The 23414-nt window shown below is 42.6% G+C and overlaps 1 long non-coding RNA gene across 1 annotated transcript in view; it reads left to right on the top strand.

The window, feature by feature from the left end:
* Window positions 1-15026, top strand: part of LOC140690323 (uncharacterized) — a 1184725-nt gene extending 1169699 nt beyond the window's left edge. Inside the window, exons 2-5 of the long non-coding RNA XR_012065564.1 lie at window positions 11652-11777; window positions 13029-13087; window positions 13810-14004; window positions 14751-15026. This is a non-coding gene — a long non-coding RNA (uncharacterized lncRNA). The remainder of the gene's footprint in view (window positions 1-11651; window positions 11778-13028; window positions 13088-13809; window positions 14005-14750) is intronic.
* Window positions 15027-23414: the final 8388 nt, after the last annotated feature.

The raw sequence follows: 23414 nt of genomic DNA on the forward strand, positions 1-23414 counted from the left end.
TGCAATTAATGCTCCTTAAAATTGCACAATTTAAAATGGAAAAAGGCTAAACTTTATTCTTATATACTTAAAACAAAAATAGAATATAGTATAATAGAAAAGAAAAAATCTGACTCCATAGAAGATCTGTCCTTTTGGCTTTAACCCTTTGCCCTCTTTTCTAGGCTTAGTTTTACTAGCTCTGCACCTTTGTAAAACAATGTTGCCTTTAGCCTTAAATATACAGGAGAGCCTACTTTCAAGGCTCTGATTTTTAAGGATATTAACACTTTTGCACTTATATAAAGACAACAGGTTGTAGAATAGAAAACTACTTTTGTTTTGTTAGAGGACTTACAGAGGCCTGGTCTACATAAACAGCTGTAAACCAAGATAATGGCGGACTAATATCTTGGAGAACCATCTTCCACATGTCAACTTCAGGCTCTTATTCTGCTAAAAAGTGGAGGGGCTGTGGTTGGTTGTTGCAAACTTGTTGGTGTAGAAATTCCTTGTTCTTGGAATCCTTTGCAGCTGTCCACGTGGGTCAGATCATGGTGTTTCTGCAAAACCTGCAACAAAACTAACTTTTTCTATTCTGCAACTTGTTATCTTTATAGGAGTGCAAAGTGTTAATATCCTTAAAGCTCAGACTTTTGAGAATAGGCTCTCCTGTTTATTTCAGGCTAAAGGCAACCCTGTTTTACAAAAAGTGCAGAGCTAGCAAGTCTAAGCCTAGAAAACACTGCAGAGGGTTAAAGAAAAGGAACAGATCCAATATGGAGTCAGATTTGTTCTTCTCTATTACAGTGACTTTTGGTGAGAGCTAAGTGGATGATTCCTGGGTGGGTCCTCCACTGTCCCAGGCTGGATTTCAGGCAGGATCCTTGCCAGATTCACCATGATTTTGGACCTAATCTACCGCAGAGAAACTGACAATTATTGGATTAAAATTACCTTTCAAAATCCCTTCAATTGCCTGTAAACTATACCACAGCAGGGGATGTCTCATTGGCCAGTCAACTGCCAGTCTCCCCTGATGCAAGGGACAAGCGTCGCGGTGAGATCCATGGTGGCCTGGCCAGTGCACCTTCCTACTTTGCTCTAAAGCTTTGGATTCCTCACTTTGACACTTTAAAAACTCCCTTTCCTCTTCCCTCTGGCCTGGTGTGAATGAACAAGGTCCCTGCACCCACCTGTGCTGAGTCCATGCCATGCACACAGCCCCATGCACACAGCCCACCATCTGCTGTGTAACCCTGGGATCAAGTGCAAACTCTGAACTCCCCCACACCAAAGGTCCGCGTGCCCAGTGCCTCCGCCCTAGGGGTCCAGATCACCATCAGTACCATCAACCACCCAAAGCCCAAGGCCAGTGGCTGGCAGCCTGGGATCAACCTGACCCATCGGGTCAGTTGAGGCACAGGCTGCGGGGATCAGGGTGCCAAGGCGGGAATTGGAACCACCTTCAGCCCAGCCTGCCTCACCCTGTAGTCTCAGACATTAACTATGAAGGTGCACACTAGGCTCGATCCCCCACTGGTGGCAGTAGTCATCATTACTGGAGCACGGATTTCCCCACCCCAACCACAGGGTGAGGGGTGAGTGAGTGAGCTCAGAGTAGGGGTGCACTCAGATTGAAGGGGATCCCATGGTGTGGGGGTACAGGTTGAGAGGTGTGGGGCCCGATCAGAGTGGAAATGACCTGGCTGAGAGGTGAGGGGGATAATTTCAGGTTGTTGGGTGTCCTGTGTTGAGGCATGAGGGGTAAGCTTGTGGGTGTAGGGGCCATAGGTTAGGACCTAGCAGGATGGAGTGTCAGGGCAGGGACAATGGTGTGAGGAGAAGGAGCCCTGTCTTCAAGGTCTGGTGGGAGACTGGGCCTGGCCAGTGGTGGGAGGGTAGTAACAGGGAGGGGAAGTTGATCAGGGGAAGTGGGGCTGGGTGGGTGAGGCCTAGCCTAGGGCAGTCGTGGTTCTAGTTCTGTGCCAGGACCCAGTCGGTGGCTGGGTGAAGGCTCTGGGGATGGAGACCCAGCGGGACAAGCAGGAGGGGCCCCACCTGGCTCCTCCCGGCCCCAGCGGCCAGGGCCGGTAAAGCAGGAGACCCACCCGAGCAGTTTGCGCTGCGGGCGGGAGGAGGAGGGGCGCGCACGCGCAGACGGACAGACGCGCGGACGCCGGAACCCACCCAGAACGCGTGGAAGCTGGCGGCAGCCGGTTGCTCCTGGACCAGCTCCTGGAAGAGGAACACGGCCTGGGGCCTGGGCCGCCGCTTGCCCGCGGCTCGGCTGCCGCTGCCGGACAGTTAAGAGGGCGCTGGTAGGGGCGCGCTTCTCGGGGACCCGGCGGGTGACGCCTGTGCTGTGCAGCTGAGGATGCGCCCAGGGAGGGGTGCGGAGGTGAGGTCCCGGCCGCGCGTCCCGTTAGGACCCAGAGGCGGGTCCCAGCCGCCGCTGTGGTTCGTGGTAACCCCGGTATTAGTAGTTCCTGAACACCGCGTTTTTGCCGCCGCTTCTACCCGGGTTTAGGAGAGCAGGTACAGCCCCGGGAGTTGGGAGGGCGCGTGGACGGTTCCAGAGCATCTCCGACTGGCCCTCAGACGATGGCCTGCTCCTGGCAGGCGGGTGCGGTGCGGTCGCGGGGCCTCGGATGGAATGGGGACTGCCCCATGAGAGCCCCTGGATTTGCTCCCATCTTACCCGCGGCCTGACCTTGGGGGCGGCCTCTAAAGACCCAGGTTAGTGGGACTCAGGTTACAGGTCAGTCTGCTCCTGGGAGATGGGCTCGGTGCGATCAGTGTGCTGGGATGGCTGCAGCAGCAGCGGGAAATTGTTGCAACCCCCGCTCTCACAGGGCAGCCCCAATCCCGCCATAGCAGCCGCCACCTTTCCCTGACAGCACAGCACCCGCCTTCCAGGAGCAGGCTGACCTGTAACCTGAGTTCCACGAACCTGAGGCAGCAGAGGCCAAGCTCAGGCCATGCGCTGGGGAGTTTGAAGCAAATCCAAGGGCTCCCATGGGCAGACACCATAACCCGCCACTGCCTTCGACCACACCGTGCCCTCCTCCCGAGAGCAGGCTGACCTGCGGACCGTGCCTGGAGCAGCAGAGGCCGAGCCCTTGACAGGCCGTGGGGGAGATGGGGGCAAATCTACCAGCTTGCCAGGTCGCTGCCCATCTCCCTGCCGCTGCCCCATGTTCGTGGACCACTTGTTTTCAAGTCAGTGGTTTCCTGAGAGGCAGGCGTGGTGCAGTCAGGTGGCGGGGGCTGCAGGGAGGGGTGCTGCCCCAAGGGGAGCAGGTGGACTTGCTCCCATCTCCCCTAGGGCCAGACCTGGGGACGGCCTCTGCTGCCCCAGGTTTGCAGGACGCATGTCATGTCCGCCTGTCCCTGGAAGGAAAGCTCAGTGTACTCGGGGCAGCCTCAGTGGCTGACAAGGATTTTAGAAGTCGGCTCTAGCCCAGCATAACTAACTCTCCTTTCTTCTCTTGCTTCCTCAGTTGGTGGCTGTATCGGCTTTTTCATTACAGGTTATTGCTAGATAATGAACATAGGTTTCTGTGCTATATAGAAGAAACTTAACTTAAAATCTCTTTTTATATATAGTGGCTGACATTTGTAAATCTCGAACTCCCAAATTTATCCCTTCCTATCCCCTTTCCCTGGTAACCTTGACTGTTTACCAAGTCTGCAAGTCTGTTTCTGTTCTGTAGATGAGTTCACAGTGTCTTTTTCTCTCTTTTTTTACATTGCACATATGAGTGGTATCATTTGGTATTTTTCTGTTTCTGGCTGCTTTCACTTAGAATGATGATCTCTAGCTCCATCCATGTTGCTGCAAATGGTTTTATTTTGTCCTATTCATGGTAGAGTAGTATTCCAGTGTATAAATATGCCACAACTTCTTTATCCAGTCATCTGTTGCTACATTTAGCTTTCCTCCATGTCTCGGCTATTGTATACAGTGGTGCTGTGAATACTGGTGTGCAGGTATCTTTTCACATTGGAGTTCTTTCCAGTTATATACCCAGATGTGGGATTGCTGGGTCATAGGGTAAGTCTACTTTTAGTTTTTTCAGGGATTTCCATGCTTTCCATAATGACTACACCAAACTAGATTCCCACCAGCAGTGTAAGAGGGTACCCTTCACTCTACAGCCTCTCTAGCATTTATCATTCATGAACTTCTGAGCGATGGCCATTCTGACTGATGGGAGCTGATACTTCATTATAGTTTTGATTTGAATTTCTCAGTTTATTAGTGATATCGAGCATTCTTTCATGTGCCTATTGGCCATTTGTGTCTTCATTGGAGAAATGCTTCTTTAGGTCTTCTGCCTATTTTAAGATTGAGTTGTTTGTTTTTTTGTTATTAAGTTCTATGAGCTGCTTATATATTCTGAAAATTAAGCCTCTGTTAGTCGTATCATTTGCAAATATTTTCTCCCATTCGTAGTTTGTTGTTTCCTTTTGTTTTACTTATGGTTGTCTTTGCTGTGAAGAAATTTATGAGTTTAATTACGTCCCATTTGTTTATTTTTTTCTCTTATTTCCATTGCCTGGGTAGATTACCCTAGGAGAATGTTGCTAAGATTTATGTCAGATAATGTTTTGCCTATGTTTTCTTTTAGGAGATTTATCATGTCTTGTCCATCTGCATCTTAAGTCTGTACTCAACATCTGTGCTTCAGTTTTGAATTTTGAGCTTCTTAGAGAAAACCTACTCTTAGCTCATACGTCAGATTCAACATGTCTAAAGCTGATTTCATAATCTTTTTTCTTGCAGCGTCTCCACTTATTCAGTGGGATAATCATTCTTCCGGTCTTGAATACACAAAGGCTTGGAGTGGTCTTTGATTTGTCTTTCTCTCACCACCCTCCACATTTTGTCAGCTTCTTGAACTGTATGTTGTTGGTTTCAAGTGTCTATTCTGATTGCTGATACTCTGATGAAGAGCTTTCATCCCTGATACATGAATTTTTCCTTCTGCTGAATTCTTGGATATTCTCTCCCCCCCTTTCAGTCAACCTAGAGTTTTGGTGCTCCAACATCTACAGTCAAGTCAAAGACTTAACACAACCAGATCTCAGCCAGGGAGTCTCGACCCTTCATCATTTTGGACTTACATTATTTTTTCCAATCATTATGTAACTTAGCCTCCTAGGGTAACCTGTGCCTTATTAAAAACCAGGAGTCACCAGCCTTTTCCTATCCAGTCCTCAGTTAAAACAGATTAGAATTGCCCTGAGAACTAGTTGGAGCCCCATCCCCTTCATAGAGTCTTCCCTATTTATTCCAAATACTTCTAGCTCTTCTTTGTATTCCTGTACTGTTTATGATCAGTAGCCTGTAATCTTGGATTTGAGTACTGACTTGGTACCATTCCTGGGTGATTTCCAATGTGTCTCCTCACTTAGCTGGTAACTGGAGAAGACTCACTTGTTCAGCCTCCTTTATACCCCTCACCCTGCTTAGCATCGGGCAATAACAGGCATCCAGGCAGTGCTTGCCTTCTTTATTTATTCGCAGTGGTGGTGGTGTGGATTATAGCTAATAACTATTAATTCAGTGTTCCAGTTAAAAAAGAAAGCCAAGAAAATCCAAAAAACTTTATCTCCATGTTCAGTTTAGCGCTTTATCTCAATAGTTTTCTTAAGACTGTGTTTACATTCACATAGTGTTCAGTGCTTGTACAGTTCCCTGAGGCAAGCAGGTGAGATGTCATTATGTTTGACTTTCACGTTACATTTCATATTGGATATATTTGTGTAATGACAAAACCTTATTTTATAAGTAAACAGCCGGAAGCCCAGAGAGACTAAGAGCCTAACCCAGGATCACCTGGTTAGTGTTTGGCACAGGCCAGGACTGCAGTGCACATCTTCCAGCTGATCCTCTTCCAGTGCCTTTTCATTCCACTGCTGGGAAATGTAGCCCCATCAGCCAAACGGCCAAGTCACATTGCTGCCCCTTTACCTGCCAGTGATGGCAGTGCTACAAAAAGTGGCAAAGGAAAGGTCAGAAATAGGAGTGATAAAAGACATGGAAGTGCTGGAAATGGATCCTCAACCTCCTCCTCCCTACTTGAGCGCCTCACAAGTGTCCCACTCTGAGAGTGCTGTTCATTGTTTATAACATAGCCTTAAAATCAGACTGATCTTTTATAGGACATGCTTTTATCCTGGTCCCTTTCCTGCTAGTAGTCACCGTCATGGGCAGAAAGTGCCTGGCTGTGCTCTGTTTGTCACGTAGGTGGGAGGGAAAGTGGGAGAGGGAGTTGGTTGAACTGAAGCCGAGCTTTTTACAGCTCTGTTGTTCTAGGACCAGAGCAGTTCCACTCTTGCTTTCATCACCTCTCCACCTCCGAGTCCCAGCCACCCATTCCTGCCTGCTTCCCCACATGCCACGTCCTGGGGGAGGACAGAGTGGTGGGCAATGCCCCCTCCACCCTCTGTTCTGGGAGGTGCAGGAGTCTGCTTTAACTTTTGAGCTGTTTTGGTAATTGGGCTTTTCCAGCTTTTCTAGACATCTCCTTTCCAGCTCTGAGAAATTGGAGATGTAACTTAACCATACATGGACTATACTAAAGTATTCAGTGACATTAGTGTCATGTTGTCTGTAATTGTGTTCTGTGACTGGATAGGAGGTTTTTTATCTCACAGGATGCTTCACATCCAATTCTAAAGGCCTAGAGGCTGCAGGTGTAATCCAAGTCCTTACATGTCTGTAAGGTAGACATGAACATTATTTGATAATATGACCATATGTTCATAGATTACGGTTAGTCCACTGGCTCTGTATCTAATGAAAGTTTAAATATCAAACGCTTGAAGAAAATTTGCGGGCCATGTCTTTTTGCCTGTAAGTAGTTGCAAAAACTGAAATCACAACTCTACCACAAGCCACAGTGTTTCCCAGTAGAGAAAGCCCTCTAATTTTACAACCTCTAAGTAATGCAGTGGTTCTTTGAGTGAGATGAGGGATGCCAGAGTATTTTTTGGGACACTAGAGTGGGATGACAAGTATTCTGGGACTGGTTACAGTTGAATCTCTACTTCCTATATCCTGGACTGATTACAGAGGCAATGTTAGTGCGGTAACCATCTTGTGGATGCAAGTGTAGCTAGGAAGACAACAGAGAAAATAGAAGGGATATAAAGTAATGGAGGGACTTCATAGCAGTACAAATGGCGACTTTGACACCACCAGCTGCTGATGTGAACTTTGCAAGAATTTGTGAGAAGTGGTGGGTGTCATTGCAAGCAGGAGAGTTCTGCAGCTTTTGGGGTGAACAGGCAAAGGGGAGAGCAGATATGGTGGCTATCCAGGGGCTACTTTTGTCCTGAATGTGAAAATGTCCAGTCCCCTGTTCAATTTTGCAGCCACAACTTCACATGACTCAGGGCGTTATTTCCACCAGAATACCATAAAAATATAAACAACCTGTTTCCCAAAGTGTTTGTTCTCGATCTGAGATGATTGTCCTGTGGTGGTAGGTAAGTGGGCGATGGGGCCTATTACATCACCCCCTTTCACTAGAAGTCTACCTCGCTACTTTTCACCCTACTCCTAGAGGTGCTGTCATTCTGTTACACCTAGGCCTGTAAGACCGTCTTGCCTGAATCCTCACGTGAAGAGGGATGGTTATGTGCAGTTTTAAAAAATTGCTTGGGTCATGTGGTCCTTTGTTCCTTCCAATGGAAATCACTATTCCAGAGCAAATAGTATGCCTCCATAGAAAGTATATTGTTTGTAAGTTGTCTTCAGAGGTTTTGCAGTTGGTTTAAATATTTGCTTGGTGATGGCATCTTGATTGATTGAAGGAGGCAACCCTCACTAGGGGCATTGTGTGCTTTCTGTCTGAGAGTTCCTTTACTGGCAGCAGAGTGTTCGTAGGCAGAGTTAGAAAGTTACCTGGTCTGAGAAGCCGAATTTGCCCACAGCTGGGAATTGGCAGAAGAGTCTGTTATGGAAGGAAAGCTTTAGGATTATCTGGTAGCAGAGTTCTGGGATCCAAACCCCGGGAAACCTCAGCTTTTGTAGAGTATGTTCTGTAACAATAGGCTATAGGATAATTTTTACACTTGTTATAGGATGTAGAGTTGGGGAAAGGCTTAAAAGTGAAAGAACCTTAAAAGAGAATCTCCGAATATTTTAAAGAAGACAGTTCTCAGAATGAGAGCTTTTCTGGAAAAGACTAGCTCTTCACTTCACAGGGGAAGCAGGGAGCAGGTGTAACTGCACTTACGGTAACTTAAAAGGTAAACCTTACCCTCCCACTTAGCTGTTTCCTGGTGTAGGTTCATCTCCCACATCTGTAGTTTTAGACCTGATGTGTCATTTTCTGGTACTCCATTCTGCTTCTTAGTGAGAGACTGACCCAAAGTCACATAGCAATTGAAAAATTGCGCAAAGATCTTTATTGTTAAAAATGTAGACCTGTGGCAGGGTGCTGCATTTGCAATTGACTTTCAGTACAGAGAACACTGAAAAGAATGCAGTGTTATTTCTTTTTTTATTCCTTTAAGCCTTTGAATAGAAGGTTTTCTTTGCAGAGTTTCTGGAGTACATCAGAACAAGCAGGAACTAAAATAGCTTTAAGAAATCTCCAGTATAGACGTTGCTTATAGTGTGGTATCTGTCTTATGTTAATTCTTTAAAGCAGGAAGTTGTAACTCTCAATTTCTTAAGCAAATATAAACATTCTTGACTCTTATTGACATTCTTTGTGGGGTGAAGCTGCTTTTGCTTCCATTCTGAGCATTGAAAGGCCTTCTATGATACTTCTACCAGTCCTCAGTATTTTATTTTCCCTCTGTTGTGAACTTGTTTTTAAATTTGAAGCAGATATAAATATCATTAACTTGCTACATATGTAGATATTCAGTGTTACATAGTCAGAAAGTTTGTGTACATCACACGTATCTACATAATTCCCCCCTTTCCAACTGTGTTCCTGATGAAAGGATGGTGGGAAATGGCATTATGGGCATATGTCTTACAGTACACAGTGTTTCCCCTGTTCCCTCTACCATATCTGGATGTTCTTTCATCTTTCAGCTTCTAGACTTACTTGCTCTTTTTCTTAAGCCAGGTGTATCTCATCCCCCTGCGCACACACACATGTGTACACACACACACATTCTACCGTAGGGAGTAGCGTGCACCATCCAATTCTCCCACTCCAGCTCTGGACCCACCCACTGGAGGCAGTGTCTTGCACGAATTCATTTGTAAGTTGCTTTTTAAAACTCGAGTGGTCAGGAATTAGGACTGATATCCACACCTACTAGGCAGGCCCTCAAGGACAACTTCTATGGTTAATGCCAGGTTATCTTAATGTTTGACTACCTGGGTTTCATGTCTTCCTGTGCCACCTGTGTGACCCATGATTCCCACATTTCTGTCTCCTGCTAGAATTTTTCTCTCCAACTCTGGACTCTTACAATCTTCTACTGATTTGACACCTTCAATTGAAACTCTGATATCTTAAAAGCAACATGTGTAAAAACTGAGCCCTTTGTTCTCCTACCCCCCAAACTGATTCTTCCTGCAACCTCCCCCATTCAGTTAGTGGAAACTTAATCCATCCAGCTGCTTGGGTTAAAAAGCTTAGAGTTACTCTGACTTTCACTGACATACCACATGAATTCTGTCAATAGATCTGGTTTAACACTGCCTTTAAACCATATCCAGAACCCAGCCACTTCTCACCATGGCTCCTGCCTCGACTGCTGCTTCCCTGCCCTGAGCCACTGTCCTCTCCTCCTGCACAGCCCTTTTCAGAGGCTTCCCACCTTTCATCTCTGACCCGTTTTGACTATTCTCACCCGGCAGTCAAGTGAGCCTCGAAAACCTAAGTTAGATAGTGTCGTCCTTCTGCAGTGCCTCCCCATTTAACTCTGGGTAAAAGCCACAGTCCTTACAATGTCCTCCAAGGCCATGAAGGACCTGCACTGACCCTTCTCTGCAGCTCCAGCCGTGTCCCCATTCTGGAACATGTGAGGTGTGCGCTGCCCTTGGTGATGGTTATTCCGTCCACCTGGGACTTCTTACCTCCAAGTCTTAGTTCTAACCTCAGTCCTCAGTGTGGCCTGCTCTGGTATTTAATACAACATCACCCTCATCCCATACCCTCAACTCTCTTTACCTTGCCCTTTTTTGATTTTTCCATGGTTCCTCTTTCCTAACATGCCACCTCCTCTGCTGCTCTGTTGTGTGAATTGTCATCTCCACCCCCATCCCAGCTAGACTCCAACCAAGCTCCGTGAGGACAGGAATTTTGTTTTGTTTATTGATCTATTCCAAGTGCCTAGACTAGTCCTGGGTACATAGTAGGCAGTCAAAAATTATTTGCTGAATAAATTTAAAGACTATTTTAAAAATGAATCATCCTTTCAGGAACGGGTGAGGATCGGAAGCTGCATGAAGGAAAATGGTGCAGTAAATATTGATATTTGCCTGTTGTTCTTTGTGTGATATATATATGTGTTTTAGTCTTAATTTGGTATCCCAGTTTCTTAATTTAATAGCTGTATTAAGGTGTAATTTACAGGCCATAAAATTCACACATTATAATTGTACAAGTCAGCCATTTTATCTATTTCTAGATTTGTGCAACTTTGTCCTCATAAAGTCCCCTTGTGTCCGTCCATATGCAGTTTGCCCTCCCCTCAGTGGCACCCTGATTTTATTTCTTTTTTTTTTTTGGCAATCACATCTCAAACGGATAATTTACACAGCAGTACTAATATAGCTTTGCACTTTTTGAAATGACACACTTAAATATGAAATTAGCGGTCATTGCTGAATGTAGGTAGCAGTATCCGACATTGGTGAAAAGAATGGACTTGAGTGTCAGACTGGCTGCAGTCTTACCCAGCTCCACCATTTACCAAGTTACCCAAATTATTTTCTGCCTCAAGCTCTTTATCTGTTATATGGGGGTAATAATAGCAGCTTACAGAGTTGTTGTGAGGATTAAGCAAACAGGGAAAAAAAATTTAGTATAGTGGCCTGCTTATGTTATTACCTAAGAAATGGGCTTATGTTATTACCTAAGAAATAGCCTTGCAGGTAAAGGGCAAAATTCAAATCAGTTTCTAAAGTATATGTAAAATATAATCCAGTTCCTGCCTGGTTTGTAAACACGTATGCCTACTGAAGAATTTAAAAGCAGGCTAATTTCCAACAGAAAAGATCATTTCTCAGCATTTCTTTCAAAGATAGCTGCAAAATCACTTTTACTAAATGTTCCATGCCCAACTCTTACAGAAATTTGACACCACGGACGTAATTATCTACATTTTTGTTAAAATGATTCTGACCATCAGGAAGTGTTCTCAATTATATTTTAGCCTTTATGTTGAGAAATACTGTGAGACTTCTTCTAAATTAATGGGTGGGGGCATTCATTGTAGCTCTTGTAGCCTGATAAGCCTGCACTAAATTATCTTTTTTTAACTTTTAATTAAAGTAATAAATTAATTTTTTGCTGGGGGGTGGTAATTAGGTTTTTATTTATTTATTTTATTTTTAGAAGAAGTACTGGGAATTGAACCCAGGCCCTTGGGCATGCTAAGAACATGATCGTCCACTTGAGCTATACCCTCCCCCCTAAATTATCTTAAATAAGGTCTTTTTCTCTGTTTTGTTAATTTATGTACAGATGCGCAAAGCAGGGTCATCAGAAGCCTCTCAATCACGAAGATGATAATAGTGAAAAACATTGCGCAGTGACAGTGAATCCTTGGCATATGAAGAAAGATTGTAAAGTCCTGAATGAATTAAGAAGGTATTGTTACATTAACATACGTGTAAGCATGGCTCTCTTACCTTTATTTTTCACTTTATAATGAAGATAATCCCCAACCGTCACGGTTGCTTTGTTTGATAGAGGCCATATCTAAACCCTTTTCTGCAAGTTTTTTAAATAAGAAAGAGCAGCTAATTTATCAGAAGTGTGAATGGTGTAATCTGGTCTGTCTAGTATGGTAGCCACGAGCCACATGTGGCTATTGTGAATTGAGATGTTCTATAAGTGGAAAATACATAATAGATTTTCAAGACTTCGTACAACAAAAATAATGTAAAATATTATTAATAAGTTTTAAAAGTGTCAATCACACTTTTGAAATGATAGTGTATTGGATATTTTGGGATAAATGTAATTATTACTGGAATTAATTTCACTTATTGCTTTTTATTTTCTAAATGGAATTACTGGAAAATTGTGACTTGCACTATGTTTCTATTGAGAGTGCTGGCTTCTAACTTATTGCAAATAATATGAAAAGAAAACTTTGATTAAAAATTTTGTAATTGAGTCGTTGATTTACATCATATTAGTTTCAGGTGTACAAAATAGAGGCTCAACATTTTCATAGATTATATTCCATTTAAAGTCACCATAAAATAATGGCTATATTTCCCTGTGCTGTATGATACAGCCCTGTAACCTATCCATTTTATACGTAGTACTTTTTACCTCTCAATCCCCTAACCCCTCCCTGCCTCCCCTCTTCTCCTTCTCCCCATTGGTAACCACAAGTCTGTTCTGTGTACCTGTGAGTCTATTTCTGTTTTATTATAGTCATTAATTTGTTTTATTTTTTAGATATACATATAAGTTAATACATAGAATATTTGTTTATCTTTCTCTGACTTATTTCACTTAGCATAATACCCTGTAGGTCCATCCATGTTATTGAAAATGGCATTATTTTATTTTTTAATGGCTGAACAGTATTCCATTTGTGTGTGTGTTCATGGTATGTATATATGTGTGTGTATATATATGTATACATGTATATATACATATATATATATATAATATACCACAACTTCTTTATCCAGTCATCTGTCAGTGAACATTTGGGTTGTTTCAGTGTCTTGGCTATTTTAAATAGTGCTGCTGTGAACATTGAGGTGCATGTGTCTTTTTGAATTAAATTTTTCTCCAAACATATACCCATGAATGGGATTGCTGGATCACACGGAAGTCTATTTTCATTTTTTTATGGAACCTCTCTTCTGTCCTCCATAGAGGCTGCACCAATTTACATTCCCACCAATCGAGTAGGAGGGTTCCTTTTTCCTTAAAAGGTAAAAAATTCTCTACATTTACCTACCTTCCTTTCAGTTTAGGACACAGTTTGGCAAAAACCAGATAGAATTTAATAGGAGTAAATACAGTATTTATTTTGAATGTCCATGCATTATGGATAGATATGTTATTGATGAGTTGGTTCCCTATTTTTGTAGGTGCAGATGTTTTTATAGCTTCACAGACATTTCAGTCTTGCAGAGAGGAAAATTTCTTTTTATTTTGCTGAACTTGTCCGGGTGTCTTTATCGGACTTGGTCCAGGCCTGCAGAGGTGAATACACATCCAAACCTGAACCATTTGAATGTCTGCAAGATATTAAGAGTCTAGAATATCAGATCTGGACTGTAACTCTGGTAAATGACATCAGTGACTGGACTCAAGAAAACTCCATTTGAGGACAAAACCTTTCATAAGCCAAAAAGGCTTTGAAATTGTGGCAAAGCCAGAGACTTTTGTGCACCACTTATGGCCACAAACCCATGAGGACAACCACAGGCCTTCTGGAGTGCCAAGGAAATTCCATGTGAGGAGTGCAGCACTCACAGGAATCCAACAAGTCCCTGTCTGCCAGAACACTTTCATTGCTACTGTGCTGTTTTGAGTAAATGTCTTTTCATCAGGTTCAAATTGGTTTGTTGTTATTTTTTTGCATAAAAAAAACAACTTCTTGTTCCCTGGTGAAAGTAAAAGCCTAACATTTTCTGATTTCTTTTGACAGAGAAAACATGAGCCTGTGGATCTAACCTCATCTGTGATGGTCTGCAGCTGGGAGCAACCAGATCAGTGTCAGTCCCCTTGCAGCCATTGGCTGGGAGCCTGCATGTTCCTTGGAATGGTATTTGAAACATGTCACACTAGCCGTGCCTTCGCTGTGGGCTGGGAGGCGAGTCACTCAGAATCTGCATTATGGAATGTATGTTTCAGATCTACAGTTAGGAGATCTTTTTTAATAGCCAGAGAATATAGTCATAAATATATCTATTAATGTATTTATGCAAGAACATTTTTAAAGATTTTTTTATTATAAAAAGTTTCCCCCCAAAATTGAAAATGAAAGAACAATGGAATTAAAAATCATCTGTACCTTAATTATACATAAAGAATCATAAAATCCTTCTAAACTTTTTTTGTTCAAATGAAGATATTTTTCCCTTCCAAAAAGGAAAATTATCATTTCACATTTTTTTACTTTCTCCTTTTATTATATATTCCATATCAATAAATATAAATCTTTTAAATCCCTTTTAATGGCTGTTTAACACTATATTGAACAGATATGTAAATAGTCCTAGGTTTCAGAAATTTAAAAAATTGTCATTACAATACCACTGCAAAGAATATTTTGGTGTTTCTATTTTTAGTTACTAATTTGGACTAAAAATTAACAAGTTTGCTTTTCTTCATCTAAAACATTGGTTATTTTATGAAGGAACTGTAAGGATTTTAAATAACTTTTCAGTAATTTCAACAAAGAAATTATCTTTAAGGCAAAAATGTATGATGGATTGCAAATCTATTTTTATTATATCTTCACTTTTACCAGTGTGACATATGTGTGTGTTTACACAAGTGCTTTAACTACCAGCAACGTAAGAAAAATCTGTGTACTAAAAATGTGAAAATACTTTCCCGGTTTGTGTTTTCATTCTCCCAATGTAGGTTTTGGATGACAAGCTTGTATTTGCAAAAGTACACCCCCTGTGGGAGGTGTTCTGTACATACGCTGAGATACTGCACATAATATTGCCTCTGAAGCCCAATGATCTGAAAACCCGGTCCTCAGCCTTTGATAACTTGAGATGTTTTATGAAAGTCCTCCAAGTGGATGAAAGTATCAACAACCGGAACAAGAGCTTTTCTTTGCCCTATTTGAGAAGAGCTCCGTGAATGACTTTTATATTCAGCATAGAGATACATTCTCCAATCCAACCACCAGAAACCGCATTGTAAGTCTAAACCGAGTTTAGCTGCTGTCTTGGGGGTGATTTAGAACCTGCTGTTGAATTATCAGTGATTTGGTTTGGTTGGTTTGATTTGGTTTTTAAAAGCTGCCCATAAAAAGGAAAAAAGAGAAAGAAAAGAAATATGCCTACAGATTCCTGTTAGGATAGTAAACAGTGGCTGGTTAGTTACCTTGTATAAACCACAAGCTCTCTTAGAACATTTTTAGGTTTACTTCATCCTTTCTCAGATCAAGTATCAAGTAAGGGACAGTGTTAAAAAAAATTCAGGATTAACAGGTTTGTGAGCTCCAGGATTTGCAAGGCAGCTTTCCCTCCCCATGGTGTAAGTCAAATGGCAGAATTGAAATAAAGCACCTCATGTATCCTCCGGTGTTAACAGGAAAAGGCTAATCTTCTTGACCTTGTTTCTTCCTGGGTAAAATGAAGATATCAGGAGGCGACAAGCTCATTTAAGGCAGGAAGCATGTTGTCTTGTTCACTGCTGAATCTCAGGCACTGGGAAGGCTGAGTTTAACGAGCGAATGAATGAACGAACTGTACTTCCCCCACAGTTACCATGTGGGACAGTGAGGATTAGAAGCTAAGAGCATAGAGTCTAGAGGGGAGGGCACAGCTCAAGTGATGGGGCGCATGCTTAGCAAGCATAAGGTCCTGGGTTCAGCCCCCATCACGTCCTCTAAAATAGACATATAACACTAATTACCTCCCCTCCCCCACCAGAATTACCTTATTATCTCCCCACCACCAAAAAAAAAAAAAGAGAAGTGGCCAAGAGCGTAGACTCAAGCTGGAACACCTGTGTTGGTTTCTCGCTGTCGACCTTGTAAATGTCATTTACCCTCTGTGTCTATCAAGTTCCTCACCAATAAAATGGGGATAATTGTAGTACCAACCTCGTAGAGATGCTATGGGGATTAATGAATCTGTGTCAGTGATACAACAGCCCTGGCTTATATTAAGTACTATGCATCTGTCAGCTCTTTTCATAATTACTGACAGATGTTATTATCGACAAAAGACGTATTAGTTCTTTGAAAGAGAAATGCATGTTAGACCATTTCATTTATCACTTTCTGTAATTCAGGCTTTTCCCTCTGAAATAACATTTTATGTCTGTGCACTAGAAAGCCACAGGGCTTTCCAAATTTCATCTGTCTGGGTTCTTGTCATGATGGCAATACTGCAGATTGCTGACATTTTTTAGGGACTCCGTCTGAGATGACAGCAACCCCTCAAATTTACGAGCGCTTCTCTAACTGATAACATCTCGCTAGAAATGAAGTTTTTATAATGTAACAGCTTCAGATGCTTAATGATGCCATAAATGCAAGGATGTTATATCTAAGCTCTTTAAATAAATCTTGTCATTGAAATAAAGGAAATACTATATTATAGCCCTCTATGACTTTGTTATCTTTGCTATCTGTTTATCTGACTCTCTAAGACCAAAGAAAGCAAATACTAAGATTGATCATTACTACTGTGTGGTACACGTATTTGTGGATGAAGACAATATTGAAATGCACTGTTTAAGATATTAAAATGGACATTAAACAACTTCTTGATGCACATGCATGAACAGAACAGGGAGCTGGGTGCAGGGAGCAGACACTGAGCTTCCTGGATTAGAGACCCAGCTTAGCAGTCCAGCCCAGCAGTCCACATGTTTCATATTTATGTCCCAGCAAAATTAGCAGTGAGAGTCTTAAATGAACTTTGGGGACACTTGCAAACAGCTGTCATGATTACTAATGTGGGACACCAGGATTCTACAGTGTTTAGTTGGCATCTGTGCATAACCAGTTCTTTTCCACTAAAGCTTCTTGTAATTGCTGGTCCCACATCCAGGTTGAGGAATCATCTCATGTGGTGTTTGGGAGGGAGGTAAGTGGAGTCAGGACCCATGTTAAGGCTGGGTGGGTAATAATCTGGTGCTAGTACAAGAGAAAGGAAAGTAGGTCAGGTGGGAAGGAGAATGACTGGATTTAAACTTTGTTTCTTGAGTAAGCTAAATATATGACATCATGTCAAGTTACTTTGTTGTTTATATTCCATTTGCTGTCACCAAATAACTACTGAATTGTGGGGACAAAAATGCCTGGGTTTTAGAATTGACCCTGCCCCTAACCTGCCAGAGTCCAGGTTCCTCTGGGTGCCCAAAGAGGGGGCTGGACCATCAGGTGTCCCTCCACTGCAGCAGTTTGGGCACTTGGGTGGCCTAGATTTTTGCTGTGGAAGACTGGCCCGGTTGTAGGACATTAAGCATCTGCAAGGTGGTCCCAGGACTGTGACATCTAAGCGTTCCTTTCCACCCACGTTTGCAAATGACCCTCAAGGGGTTAATATTAATCCTGGGTGAGAATTATGAAAAATTATATGGTACCTCCATCCCTCCTGGCAAGTGAGGGCCCCTTATTTACAAATGACCATGAAGTATTAGCACCAGATTTTATCAACAGAACATGTGAACATTTTGTGACAGTGACACTCACCTGTTTGCTTCTGATTCCCAGTGCCACTTCAACCTCCATCAGAGGACTTCAGCTGCCCCAGCGATCAGGGCCTTCTGTACAGGGAATGGGCTCCTCCTCGAAGCACAGACAAGCAGCAGCCCTTAGGTCTCATCAGGTGAGCTGTTGTGGAGAGCACTCCAGTGGGAAGGGCTCAGGGTTGTCCTCATGGCATCTGAGTGTGACAGTCCTCCAAGAGTGTTAACAACCAGGAAGCTCACAGGAGCTCTGAACTTCGTTGCCCCAAGTTTTTACTGCAGGCTTTATTACAAAGCCATGATTTATTGGGTCACTACCGACATGGCTAACCCAAACCCTAACTGTAAGTCAAACCTTTCCTTAGCCCTAAACTTTGAGCCCCTTCCTCTCCTGGTGGCCACTCACTTGTCACAAAGCTTAAAGCCCCACTCCTCTAACCACATGGTTGGTGTCTCTGGCTGGCCAGTCCCCATCCTGAGTCATCTCATGAACACAAGCCATCCAAGGTTCCACCATGAATAGCATAGACACTCCTATCTTGGGAAATTTGGAAGCTTTAGCGGTTGCTGCCTAGGAACTGGGAAAAAAGACCTACCAAATTCTTCATTAAATAGGAGTAAATGTTATATTTCATTTAAATTATAAAATAAGAGAGAAATTCTCACTGCTTTTCTGTATCTGCTGTTCGACACCGTTTCACTACACCACGTGATTGTAATGTCGTGCTCAGCATGTGTCTTCTCAGAGCACCAGCGCTGGCTGCTCCCCGGGAGCTTATGCTGTTTGGGCAAGGCTGCTGGGGGGATACAGGCCAAGGACAACCGAGAAAACAAAAATAATCGGGCAAATAAGGAAACAATGTCAGATTGAAATGAAGAAATAACACAGTGTTGAGATGGGAGTCTTGGGGGGAAGTGAGTTAAGAAAGTTATCTTTGAGTAGGTTACATGTGAGCTGAGATGGTGAAAAGGAGGCTGGAATTTGAAGATCTGGGAAAAGTCACCCATGGAATAGAGGCAGCTTGTCTATTGGCCCTGAGGCACAAATGTGCTCAGCAGGTTTGAGGAGATACTGGAGCCAGCGCTGGTGAGAGTGATGAGACGCGAGGTTTAGAAGGGCATCAGGAGCACAGAAAGGAGTGTAGACTCTAAGCGCAGTGAGAAGCAGTCATGATAGCTTAAGCACTAAAGTAATTTTCTCTCATTCACATTTTGCAAAGATAATGTGGAGAATGTATAGCAGGGACTCAGGAAGCAGGGAGGCCAGGTAGGAAGCTCTTGGATTGGGCCAGATGAGAGATTGTGGGAGCCAATGAGGAATGCGTTTGGGGAGTGGGGCTGACAGGATGCAGTTATGGGCTGGCTGTGGATGGTTAGGAGAAGAGGAGGGTCAAGGTAGCCCCAGGTCGGTCTGGAGCCAGGTGTCTGTTCTTTCTTTTCTCAGTGCCCCATGCAGTTGCCCATCTACTTGGGCAAACCTCTTAACCTTCAAAGTGAGGGTTTTAAAACACTGAAGTCTATTTGTTGTTTCACATTTTATGGAAAGATTCAAACATGTACAGAAATAGAGAGAACAGTACAGCCAGCCTGCCTGTATCAGTCACCCAGCTCCAGAATTATAAACTCAGAGTCACTGTTGTTGCATCTTTCATCTCCATCTCCTCCCCTCCCCCACTATGGGGTCATTTTGAAGACAATCCTACATAGCTTAACCTTTCATTAGTGAAATGACAAGGTCTCTTTCAAATAAAATTGGAATATTCTTTTTTTTAGGGTTACAAAATAATTCCCTGCTTGTCACAAAAATACACTTTTAAGTAGTTTTGGGGTTGAAATCAAGATCCAGACAAGATTCAGACATTGCAGCTAGCATATCTCTCAAGTGTGTTCTAATCTATAATTTTCCTGTTTCTCATTTTCCTTGAAATTGCTGAGGGGTTTCTCTATTTCCTGTTTGGCTGATTTCATTCTCCCCTATGGTGTTAGACTTGTTTCTCCATCCTATGTATTGGCTTTAGCTAAGTGATTTAATCCTCCCCTAAAAGCTTGGTCTGATTGAGGTTCAACTTTGTGCAAAAATATTTTTTATGTGAAGTTTTGTACTCCTGTCATAAGGTACATAATATTACAGTTGACTCTCTTTTTTGTGATGACAACAGCCAAAAATGATTGTCACCCGGGATCATTATTTCATAAGGAATTTTATTTCATGTGGTCATACTCTAATTTCCTCCCTCAATTATCAGCAGGATCAGTCACGAAGAGGCACTTTCTCCTTAACCCGGGTTATCCTTTAGAACACAGTTTTAAAGGAGGATATTTGTTAATATGTAAATATTTAAAATTGATAATTTTTTTTCTTTTTAATTTTTTTTTCTAATGGAGGTACTGAAGATTGAATCTAGGACCTTATGCATGCTGAGCACACACTCTGCCACTGAGTGTACCCAATCCCAGTTGAGATTCATATTTATTTGATATCTTCCTTCTGTTATTTTTGTTTTGTGTTATACAGAATTTGAAGGCAGGGCAATGGGTTTGACCGCTTTTTAATCATTCTTTATGGGCTTTTGGGGTTTGTGTGTGTGTTTGTGTTTGTAAAGAAAACAATTTTCCCACTATTTAAAGTATGTATTGCTAAGGCAATTATGTTGATCTTTTCCCTGCTCCTGGTCCATGTATTCCCTTGTTACTTCCCACTAGTGGCCCCTTGAGCTCTGTGACAAGACTAGCATGTCGTTAATCCATGTGGAAGGAGATCTGAAGAGATTTATTCAAGGAGATGAAATTTGTAGACAATGTATTGGAAAGTATTGTGAAAGTTGTTCGTTAAGAGAAGGTCTGAGGTTGAATTGTTAAGTGCACAGAAATCTAAGCTATGAACTACCAAGACAATTATTAACTCCAGGAAAACAAAGTAGGGAAGAAAAGGTAAGACTAGCACAAATTGCTACAGCTTTGAATAGTCTGTACAGAGTAATAATAATGTAAAGCAAGGATACTGAGCTGATGAAAATTATAATGTAACTGTATTAAAAGGTTGGAAGAAAGAAGGTTTGGGTATGTAGATGAGATGGGGTTTGAAAGAGATCTGAACCCTCATTTTCCAAAATAGAAAGTTAAATAGGTGATACATAAAGCTGAAAAAGTTATTAGGCTGTGTTACAAGGATATTAGTCAGAGAAAGGGAGTAAGTATTCCAAGAGTCAGCAGTAGGAGCTGAACGTGGTTGTTTCTGGCCAGGAAATGGGGCAGTTGTTGGGAACTGCTCCTTTTTACAATCGGTGTTCGAGAACTGTTTGACTCTTTATTGAATGTATGGCATTAGTTTGATAAAAAGAAATCAAAGCTGAATTTTGAAAAATTTATGTTAAGAATTGGGGTGCTTTTGCAGAGAGAGATAACAATCAGCAAAACTACATTTGAAGGGATCCTCATTATTCCTTGCATTTCAGCAAGGACTAGGAGGCAGACATCTGTTTAAGGTTCAAAAATTCTGTCTGACCTTCCTGCCGACTTGTAACCTTTGGAAGTAATGAACTCCCCGTCACTGTAAATATCCAGGCAGAGGCTGCCTGACCAGCTCTCTAACTGTAGCAGGGTGTGTTTACCATTGGGCAGTTAGAGCAGGCAACTTCTAACATTCTTTCAGTTTTGAATTTGGCATTTTCAGGATGGATAGTTGATAAGAATGTATTACAAAAAGCTTAACAAGAAAGTCCAAGACATCTCAAACCCATTGCCAGGGTTTTCTCTGCCAGACACCATCCTAAGCCTGCCACCAGTGAGGCAGGCCACAAAGCCCAGTCACATAAGAATGAACACACTTTGTCACTCCTATCTGATTTGGCATCAGTCTCAGCCCTTTTCCCCATGGAATGGTCCACGCCCATGTCTCTGACGATGGAGCTGGTCTCACAGCAGCTCTATGAGCACTGGTCCAGCCCAAGGGATTCCTGCGTGAAGTTTTCCAGGATTCCAGGCTATTCTCAGAGCTGAGTCCCCCTTAGGCTAAGCCCACGGAACTCATCTTAGCTCCAGACTGAGCCGGAAGCCTCAGAGAGAACTCAGAGCTGAGGAAATCCACAGGTTTTACCCAGCACTGCCGAATCATCAGTGAGCCAGTTGAGGGAAGGATCAGCAACAGCAAGACACACCTGAGCTGCCGTCTCATTGTTCCACCTCATCCCTAAACTCTCTGTGTCTGCCTGTCTGTGTCGGTCTCCCTTTTAGGATCAGCCTGGCACCACTTCATGCCCTGCCTCCTTTCTTCTAATCTTGCCTCCCTGGCCTGTTCCATCTACTCCAGATTAACTGAGAAAAGGTTTTAAAACCTAGGAACAACAGACGTGCTAGATACAAAGAATACAGGGCAATGTCTTCCTCAGCCACATCCCTCCTGCCCTCTCCCATTCCCTCAATGTCAATGAGTTTTATAAATATTTTGTCAGACAGACATTGCACTCGCAGTTGTTATCATTATCAGCCATTTCCTTATTATCTGTGGTTTATGATGCATTTGCTCCAGGGACTTTCCCGAGATAAGGCAGGAGCAGATGACTGAGCCACTTGTTGATGTCCACTTGTGTCAAGCCTGTTAAGAATGATTTTTGGGGGGATTTGTTGAATGTGCCAGACTGTCCAGTGAGTGGTGATGATCCCCTGCATCTGCTCTCGAGTTGGCCTCATCCCCTCCTTTGCTCTGTTCTCATTTATCTCTCTTCAGCAGGTGAGCCAGTGATCTGTACTTCTATGATACATAAAACACTTCTTATTTCATGGTAGAATTTGGGGGCTGCTATGAAAACGGATATGTTTTAAGAGTGAATTGAGTCGGAGGTTTAAACTTAAAGCCCCCTTGATTTAGAATCAGAAATTAATATGATGGAGGGAGGGTATAGCTCAGTGGTAGAGTGCATGTCTAGCATGCATGAGGTCCTGGGTTCAATCCCCAATGCCTCCATTTAAAAACAAATAAATAAACCTAATTATGCCCCCCAAAAAAGAAAAAATAAATTAACATGAGGATGAAGCTACAGAGTGATTATTTGTGTCTTCTGAAACTTCCTTCTGTCTTTCTGCAGGAAATTCTAAGGAGAGAAGTTCGGAATCTACTTTGCTTGGCTGGGCTATTACACTCAGATGCTCTTCCTGGCAGCAGTCGTGAGGGTGACTTGCTTTCTGTGTGGATATTTTAATCAAAATAACTGTACCTGTGGGTAACTTGTCTTTATTCCTTCTTACCGTGCTTACTTAACTTAGAATGACATTCTCCAGGAGCATCCATGTTGCTGCAAATGGCCCTATATTGTCAGTTTATATGGCTGAGTAGTATTCCATTGTATAAATATACCACTTCTTTAGCCAGTCATCCGCTGATGGACATTTAGGCTATATCCATGTCTTGGCTACTGTAAATAGTGCTGCTATGAACATTGGGATGCAGGTGTCATCCTGAAGTAGGGTTCCTTCAGGATACATGCCCAGGAGCAGGATTCATAGGTCATATGGCAAGTCTATTCCTAGACATTTGAGGGAACTCAATACTCTTTTCCACAGTGGCTGCACCAAACTGCATTCCCACCAGAAGTGTAGGAGGTTCCCCTTTCTCCACAGCCTCTCTAGCATTTGTCATTTGTGGATTTTTGAATGATGGCCATTATGACTGGTTTGAGGTGATACCTCATTGTTGTTTTGATTTGCATTTCTCTGATAATTAGTGACATTGAGCATTTTTTCATGTGCCCATTGATCATTTGTATGTCTTCCTTGGTGAATTGCTTGTTTAGGTCTTCTGCCCATTTTTGGTTTAGGTTATTTGGTTGTTTCTTATTAAGTCATTTGAGCTGCTTATATATTCTGGAGATCAAG

Source organism: Vicugna pacos, chromosome 30, assembly GCF_048564905.1.
Source record: "Vicugna pacos chromosome 30, VicPac4, whole genome shotgun sequence".
NCBI classification, from domain to species: Eukaryota; Metazoa; Chordata; class Mammalia; order Artiodactyla; family Camelidae; genus Vicugna; species Vicugna pacos.